The 9143-nt window shown below is 40.2% G+C and overlaps 1 pseudogene; it reads right to left on the minus strand.

Moving 5' to 3' along the window:
• Window positions 1-208: 208 nt before the first annotated feature.
• On the minus strand, window positions 209-3165 carry LOC111546284 (annotated as a pseudogene).
• Between the last annotated feature and the right edge of the window lie 5978 nt (window positions 3166-9143).

The following is a 9143-nucleotide window of genomic DNA, read 5'->3' on the forward strand; positions in this document are numbered from 1 at the left end:
ACCAGCAGGGGAGCTCCATCCAGAGGAAGTCAGGTATCCCCACCAGGCTAGTCAGAGAGCATGAGGGGTCAAGACTGGCTGGAGGAAGGAAGAAGTGAAGAAAAGAGAAGCGACTCTGATCTGTCACCACACTTATGTGCTCTGACCTGCCTCTGCCACATTCAGCTGCTGGAGAGTTGGCCTCGCCCCTCTGAGGGGTCACTGGCACTCAAACTGGCCTTGACTTCTCTGCTTTCTTCTCAGATCTCACTGCCTCATCATGGGCTTTCTGCTACTCTGCTAGCTTTTTGGCCTCTTGGCTTTTCTACCTTTTGTCAAACATGATCTTCTGGTACAGGTACTTCTCCAGCTTCTTCATCATAAGGATCAGGCGCTGGCCTCACTCTCCTCCTCCTGGGCCAGCTGCTGCTCGGAACTACCCTCCTCTTCGTTTTCTCCCCCTTCATCACCATCACTTTGGTTGTCTTCCTCCTCCTCCTCTTCTGACTCATTCAAGTTTCCTGGGTCCTCTCCCAGCTGCAGAGCCAGAAGCTTCAGCTTCTCAGGTGGGATGTAATCTCCTTCCTCCTCAGTCACAAATGGTGAAGGGTGTGGGGGTAGCTGCATTGCAGGGAAGTACTCTGCTCCAGGGAAGTGCAGTCTAGCGTTCACGGAGTCAAACACCTACTGGGGCTTCACGTAGTGCCTGCTACTATTGAGGTCTGCTGCCCAGGCCAGTCGACAATCTGGTGGGTGCTACATAAGTGGGACTGAGGCACAAAGGCTTTTGCCAGGATATGTCTCCCCAAAAACTCCTGATGACGAAGGCTAGGGCTTCAGGGGATACCTGTCAGTTAAGGAAAAACTTCAAGCCCTCAGAAAGCTTCTTGTGCTTCTCTTGCGCCTCCAGCTCCTTCCTGAGGTCCTCCTCCTGCACCGCCAACTCCCCATGGGCGGGAAACTCATCCACCTCGGCCTTTCTCTGTGGCAAGCACCGCAGCGTGGGCCAGGCTGACACTGAGGGCCTCCAGTTTCTCCACTGGCCTCTCCGAGTCCAGCGCATAGGTACCATCACTGGCCTTCGCCTCTGCTTGGGCCTGACCCTCAGCTTGAGGGAATAGTGAACGTTGAGCGACTGATAGGGGCTGAAGTTCATCGATGAAGCCCAGCAAGGTGGTGTAGAACTAGGTGAAGTTGGCCATGACTCTGAAGTCCATGTCTGTCGGGTGGTCATGGGAGAAAGCATAGAGGTTGATCCATACAATGGGCCGTACCAGCACCTCAGCCTGGTATTAAATGCTTTTGATGGACACGAAGACCTTGCTCAGGGCACAGGGAGTGATGATGTAATGCATGAACTTCACTGCCAGCCTGCAGCACAGCTGAATGGTCTCTACATGGGACTTCTCAGTCCACGGGAAGGTGGAAAAGAGGAAGCACATGGAGAAGGCAGCGCCACCCAGGTCCCCCCAGGCGTCAATGAATATGGGGTACCATTCCTTGATGACACGGTCATGTTTGTGGTCAATCTCATTGCCCTTTACATGTTCCTTGGTGTTCCGCTCGCTTTTCCCACAGGCCTTCTGGGGCTTCCAGACAGATTCCTTGTATTCCCGGACCTTGTTGAAGATGAACTTTTGGAGGAGAAATCTGATGTCTTCCATAAGGTAGCAAGTTTGGGCCGCAGTAGCACCTTTATTAACCTTCTTGTGTTTGGGTTCATGAGGATAAATGCCCATGAAGATGCACTGTCGCCTCGAGTCAGCCATGGTCAGTGGGAGCTTCTTTCCTGGCTTTGCTGCCGGTGATGTGGTTGGCGGGTGAGCCTCCTTCTTGCTGCTGCTTCTCAAAGCCCCCTGTAGCTCCACATTAAGGAGCCCATGAGTGCCGCAGACTGACAGTGTCACTTCCTCCCGAAGTCTCTATTTGTCCTCTGGTAAAAATCTTTTACTCTCTAAATATAAACCAAACTTCAATATTAATTAATTTCGTAACATTTAGTCTTCAGTTTTAGCATTTAATTACATATTTCAACTTCGGGGATACAAACGTATTACAAAAAGTTTACATTGCCTTTTAATGACCTATAGGTTACTCTATTATGGTTCAAGTAACTATTAGTTTATTGAAAAAAAATTATTTAATGGTCTTGTGTCCAGAATTGGTGGGTTCTTGGTCTCACTGACTTGAGTGAAGCCACGGACCCTCATGGTGAGTGTTACAGTTTTTAAAGATGGTGTGTCCGGAGTTTGTTCCTTCTGATGTTCACACCTGTTCAGAGTTTCCTCCTTCTGGTGGGTTCGTGGTCTCGCTGACTTCAGGAGCGAATCTGCAGACCTTCACGGTGAATGTCACAGTTCTTAAGGAGGTGCATCTGGAGTTTTTTGTTCCTCCCATCTGGAGTTGCTCATTCCTCCTGGTGGGTTGGGGGTCTGGAGTTGGTCATTCCTCCCTGGTGGGTTCGTGGTCTTGCTGCAGACCTTTGTGGTGAGTGTTACAGCTCATAAAAGCAGTGCAGACCCAGACTGAAGCAGAAAGATTTATTGCAAAGAGCAAAAGAACAAAGCCTCCACAGCAGGCAAGTGGACCCAAGCAAGTTGCCCATGCTGGCTAGGGCAGCCTGCTTTTATTCCCTTATCTGGCCCCACCCACATCCTGCTGACTGGTCCATTTTACAGAGTGCCAATTAGTCCATTTTACAGAGAGCTGATTGGTCTGTTTTACAGAGACCTGTTTGGTACATTCTGACAGGGTGCTGATTGGTGCGTTTACAAACCCTGAGCTAGACATAGAGTGCTGATTGGTGCATTTACAATCCTTTAGCTAGACACATAATTTCTCCAAGTCCCCACTAGATTAGCTAGACATAGAGCACTGATTGTTGCCTTTACAAACCTTGAGCTAGACACAGGGTGCTGATTGGTGCATTTACAATCCTTGAGCTAGACACAAAGTGCTGATTGGTACATTTACAATCCTCCAGCTAGACATAAAAGTTCTCCAAGTCCCCACCAGATTAGCTAGATACAGAGTGCTGATTGGTGCATCCACAAACCCTGAGCAAGACACAGAGTGCTGATTGGTGCATATACAATCCTCCAGCTAGACATAAAAGTTCTCCAAGTCCCTACCCTATTCAGGAGCCCAGCTGGCTTCACCTAATGGATGCCTGCCCAGCCTGGCCATGGGCGTAGCTGCCCGTCAGTCCCGTGAGTTGCGCCCATACTTGTCAGCCCTTGGGCGATGGATAGGACCAGGTGCCTCAGATCAGGGGATGATGCCGGTTGGGGAGGCTCGGGAAGCGTGGGAGCACACCACCAGGGGTTCAGGCATGGTGGGCTGCAGGTCCCAAGCCCTGTCCCTCAGGGAGGCAGCTCAGGCCTGGTGAGAATTCAAGCATGGCATGGGTGGGCTGGCAGTGCTGTGGGACCTGGCGTCCCCTCCACAGTTGCTGGCCCAGGTGCTAAGCCCCTCACTGCCCAGGGCCAGTGCTGCCAGCCGGCTGCTCCTAGTGTGGGGCCCGCCCAAGCCCGCACCCACCCGGAACTCACACTGACCAGCGAGCTCTGCACACTGCCCCGGTTCCCACCCCCAGCCTCTCCCTCCACACCTCCCTACAAGCAGAGGGAGCCTGCTCCCTGCTCTGCCAGCCCAGAGAGGGGCTCCAACAGTGCAGTGGCTGGCTGAAGGGTGCAAGCTAGCCAGAGTGGATGCCAAGGCCAAGAAGGCACTGAGAGCTAGGGCTGCTAGCACGTTGTCACCACTCAGTCTCATTCTTATGAAGTTCAAACAACATAGTATTCAATGTCATGGTGTTTCTGAAACTGTAAGCAGTTTTTGTTTTTGTTTTCTATCCCACTGGGCACATAAAGAGATAACTAGACAGCCGTAGGACAGTACAGAACAAATGTGGGCCAAAGTCAAATCTGCAAATGATGAACTCGTCGCTTTATATCTAACCCAATAAGTGAGCACCTTTAACTTATTTTTAGAATAATTATTTAATAAATATAAAAGCAAAAACAATGCATATACTGAAACACAAATAAGAACATAATATATAGCATGTAATAATTAGAAAGTTCCCTTTAGATTATCTCATTTGCCATGTAAATCTTCTCAGTGTTAACCATTGTTAGCATTTTGGTGCATGCAATGTTTACCTTTTAGACCATTTAAATTGCATTCACACGATTTCTGCACACATATGCTCATACATTTTATTTTATAACTTTCTCTTTTATGTTGAGCAAAATGCCATTGATATATTTCCAGGTCAGTACTACCCATCTACCTTGCTGTGTATAATGGTTCCAGAGTATTTCTTACTATGACCAGAGCATACTTTACTGAATCATTTCTCTACTTATAAATATTTATTGTTTTCTATACCAAACGTTCAGGATTTTTTATACAGTATTAACTAGAAAAATTTATATGGTCAAATTCTTAAACATTTATCAAATCCTATATAGGATTCCCTTATTCTCATTTATGCTTTCGATGTCTCTTTTGAATTTCTCCATTAAAACGTCTCTCACTTCAATTCAATGATGTATTTATAAGTTATACACTACACTAGTGAATGAGTTCTTTTTGGCAACTGGGTTTCCAAAACACTATCTGCTCTCAGGAAATGTATTTTGAGTTCAAGGGTAAATGAATAAATGAATTTCTCATCACCAAGTTACTTTTGTTCAGTTGTCAAATTATTTTATTCATTTTCTCTTAGTTAAGGCTGTCAAAATTAACCATTGCTATCTTATTTTCGCTTTTTCCTTTATGCATAGCCTGGTAATTTTCCCCTCCGTGTTTTTGTAATTCATCTATTAATTCAGAACCAATTGGGCTAGAGGCTGGAAAAAGCAGGCTAGGGTCAGAACTGCAAGCTCTCTGTCCTCATAATCTTAAGTGAAAGAGATGAGAGGCAAGCACATAGGTATGTATGTGTACATGTCCATATATTTTATTAAAAAATACTGGAGCATTATAGCAACCTATAACGAGGAGACATAATTTGTCAGTTACTATATTGTGCAAAATCTTGTATGTAACAATTTGGGGGGTTATGCTAATAACAATGAGATCAGCTTAACGTTTTTATACACTGAGGGGACATGTTCGGGTTGTCATTTTGAAAATATTGCTCCAGCTATAATATATGAAAGAAGGTGAAAAGGGTAAAAATAAATGTAGGAATGTAGGAGGATATTGCATCAATACAAAAAAAAAAATGGGATGATAGTTTGGATACAAGTAGTAAGAATGGAGATGGAGAGAAGTTCCTAAATACATTGGTGATATTGGCAGGACTTGATATGAGACTAAATATGGGGCTATCAAGGAAAGATAATTTGGCAAGGATTGGCTGCACCTTTTTAGATTTTGGCTTTAATATCTGAACAGATGAGAGAACAAAGATTGGTTTGATTGAAAAGATAATGAGCCCAGATATGTAGTTGGATTTTGGGTTCCTTTAAGGAATCCAAGTTGTAGATTCTTAATAAGTAGCTGTATGCACCGATCTCAAATTCAGTAGGTTTTCATATACATGAGAGGAGTTTGAAACTCTAGCTACACGAAATAGCAAAAATTGAAATATACAACAATAATTAATGGAGAATTAGGAGTATGAACAAAATTTTTCATAGAATTGTGAAACTATGATTCCTTCTAAAACTTCCCGTAGATAAGTAATTATCAAAAAGTCTATATAAAAACAATTAGAGAATGCTAAAATACTGTTTTAGCATGTTTGAATTTTTGACAAAGAAAATTAAAATATAAAGTTTTGGTGTTTATTTTTATTTGCTGTGTTTTAAAAATAACCTTTAGCCCACCTTATGGAGTTCTTTCTTTGATATTTTGCATTTCATAAATATGACTTTATGACAACAAAAATAACCTTCAATTCATGGTACATTGGTGAAAAAGAAGAAGGATGAGAGGATAATATGACATAGCTTGATTTAGAAATGCATGGATGATTTCATTTTTATTTTAACTTTTATTTGAAAACTGAACCCAGATAAGGCCGTATTTACTCTACTCCACATAGAGTAGCTCAAAGATAGGATTTCTCAAAGCAGAGCTTTGATGCTTACTCTGAATCAGTGGAAAGACATGTTATTCAAAAGTTGAAAGTGTGCTTTCACTTCTGTTATTTATGACTGCTGTCTCACAGTGTTGTCACCCTGCATGAAGCATTATATCCCTCTGATTTGTTGCAGTAGGTAATAATGCAAGAATATATGTAATAAAAACTGCCACATAGTTCCCCAAAAAGTACAAAAAAATGATACTACCTTTTTACATTGTATAATTTTCCACACACACAGTTTCCATTCAAATTGCTGGTCAAGTTTCAATAATTTGTTGAAATTTAAGCTTAATGCTCCCTGGGACGTCTACTAATCTTTAATAAAAGAGGAAGGTAATTGGTTCATTTACCGTTTTATTCATTTAGATTTATTCAAGTATATTTTTATAAGAACTGCATTTTATTTGAAGGAAAAGTATTGTTCTTCTTAATAGGTGATTTCACTTTAGATTTTAAATAGGAAATACAATTAACTCTTCTTCGAAGGAATGGGATTTGTATTTAAAAATCTGAGTCTCCTTTTGAAAAGAAAGCATTATGTTTTTTCCTAAAGTGTTAAGCGCACACACGCACACACACATTTTATATATTTTTATATGTACATGTATGTTTTATATATTTATATATACACACATTTTATGTATTTATATATATATTCATATATACACACATTTTATGTATTTATATATATTTATATATACACACATTTATTTTATGTATTTTTTTTACATTTATATATATTTATATGTGTGTGTGCATATGTGTGTTTGTATTATATGGGGTTAGAGAGAGAACAGACTTCAGATAACATCCTTAATGCTCTGAGATAAAAGTTGAAAATTTGATCAAAGTATCAATTATTTGAATTTTTGAAATATACACTGAAGATTCGTAACTGAAATTCTAATGCTGAATATGTTAAGGATAATGGACAATAAAATAAAAGGAACAATGCATTATTGGAATAAAGAAAGGATAAAGAGTCAATCATTTTTTGTTTTAAGCCTCTCTGGTTGTCTAAAATTGACACAGAGAGTTCACTCCTCTTGAAGAGGACTGTGAATGTGAATGACTAGCACTACAGGAAAACCTAAAAGCAAGAGCAGGCCTTGACCACAGCATTACTGTTTGCTTTCTACCTAAAATTATACTTTGATAGCTGTTCAGACTCCTGTCCTGTGCTGCAAAGTTTCCCCAAGTATTTGTCCTGCTCCTCTTAATGCCTATAAAATACATCTCAATAGATATTTTAAACTGACCTCTGTTATGTTTATGACAAAATATACAGAACAGCAAATAATTTGAAATATTCAAGGAGAAAAGAACCCCTAACACTGCAGCAGTACAGAAAATAACCAGAATCTATCTCATCATATATTCATCCAGTCACTAATTTAACACCTGTTACATGTCAGACTATATCCTAGATGCTTGGGATACATTGGTGAGCTAAACAACAATTTCTACATATGTAGAACTTAAATTCTAGCATGGCATAGAAAATATTTCATGTTCTGATATTTTCTGGTTGTACTAAAATATATAGGCAATAGCAAATATTATAATAACCACCACAGTGACCAAGATATTTGTCTTCAACCGATCACATTTAAGAGCATCTTTCTGTATTTGAGCATCATTCGGAGTTCATCAATATCAGATGACTGCTGTCACAACTAAAGGAAAAGTACGCACATTTGAAGACATGTGTAGTGAATATTTCTATATTACTTTAAAATCCATGCACCAGAATCCCATATTATCTAATAATGGCAATTTGGGACTCTTTGCAATGACTTCATAAATCCTTACTTTAGATACATTTGGTTTTTAGGGGGTTGGGGGTTGTTTGTTTCATTTTAGGCTGTCATGTCTGTTCACAGTCTAACACAGTGTTTTGTAGGATATCATTGAAGACATATTGTATGGTCCAGGGTGAGAAAGGAAAAAATATTTGATTATATATATTCTTACATTATTCCTGAAACTTGTGGAAAGCAACAGGAGAGAGGAAGTCATGAAGCCAGAAATCTTTAAAAATAGCTATTTACAGTGTCAGTAAAATATAGCATGATGCCCTGTGCTTTTGTTATGCTGTAGGAAAATATGTTTAAGAAGACATGAATTTATATGAACTGCTGAGATTTTCTGACAATTTTTATCTCTTTTACCTTCCAAGTGTAAACAAGATAAAATAAATATTATGCTTGCATTACTGTAGCATTGACAGGGATAAGTTTTATAAGTGTTATTGCAGCTAAAGGTTTTGGTCATCGGAAGCAAATGGATCAAGCTCAACATTTTGAATTTTGCAAACCAAAGAAGCAAGAGTTACTTTCTCATCCTTCCATCTTTCCACTTAATTACAGAGGCAATAAAGTAACTTCATTTCTCTGATGATGATAAGCTAATTTATGTAGTAAACACCCAATGCCTATTATGTGGCAATAAAGATGATTACCTGCAAATGTTTTTTATAAACAGTTTCATAGAGCTTAGAAGGATTCTATTCTTAAATTATTATTTTTTTCTCATATGAACCGTATTCCTTGTAACAAAAAAAAAAAAAAAAAAAAAAAAAACTCAACTCTTTTGGAAGAGCTCTGACATTTGGTGTGATTCTTTACCATACTTTTGTGAGAACCAGGTGGAAATTATGAGATTGATGGATTTGATTGAGTGAAGGATAATAGACTTTAGGAGTGTACAACAATGGAAACAGTGTTGAAATAGGTTATCTGAAAACAGATGCACACATTTTGGAGTCAATCCTCTTGCTTTATCTCTTTTATTATTATACTTTAAGTTCTGGGGTACATGTGCAGAATGTGCAGTTTTGTTACATAGGTATACATGTGCCATGGTGGTTTGCTGCACGCATGAACCTGTCCCTACATTAGGTATTTCTAATGTTATCCCTCCTCCCCCAACAACCTCCAGTGTGTGATATTCCCCTCCATATGTCCATGTGTTCTCATTGTTCAACTCCCACTTATGAGTGAGAAAATGCGGTGTTTGATTTTCTGCTCTCGTGATAGTTTGCTGAGAATTATGATTTCCAGCT

Source organism: Piliocolobus tephrosceles, chromosome 3, assembly GCF_002776525.5.
Source record: "Piliocolobus tephrosceles isolate RC106 chromosome 3, ASM277652v3, whole genome shotgun sequence".
In the NCBI taxonomy this organism is placed as follows: Eukaryota; Metazoa; Chordata; class Mammalia; order Primates; family Cercopithecidae; genus Piliocolobus; species Piliocolobus tephrosceles.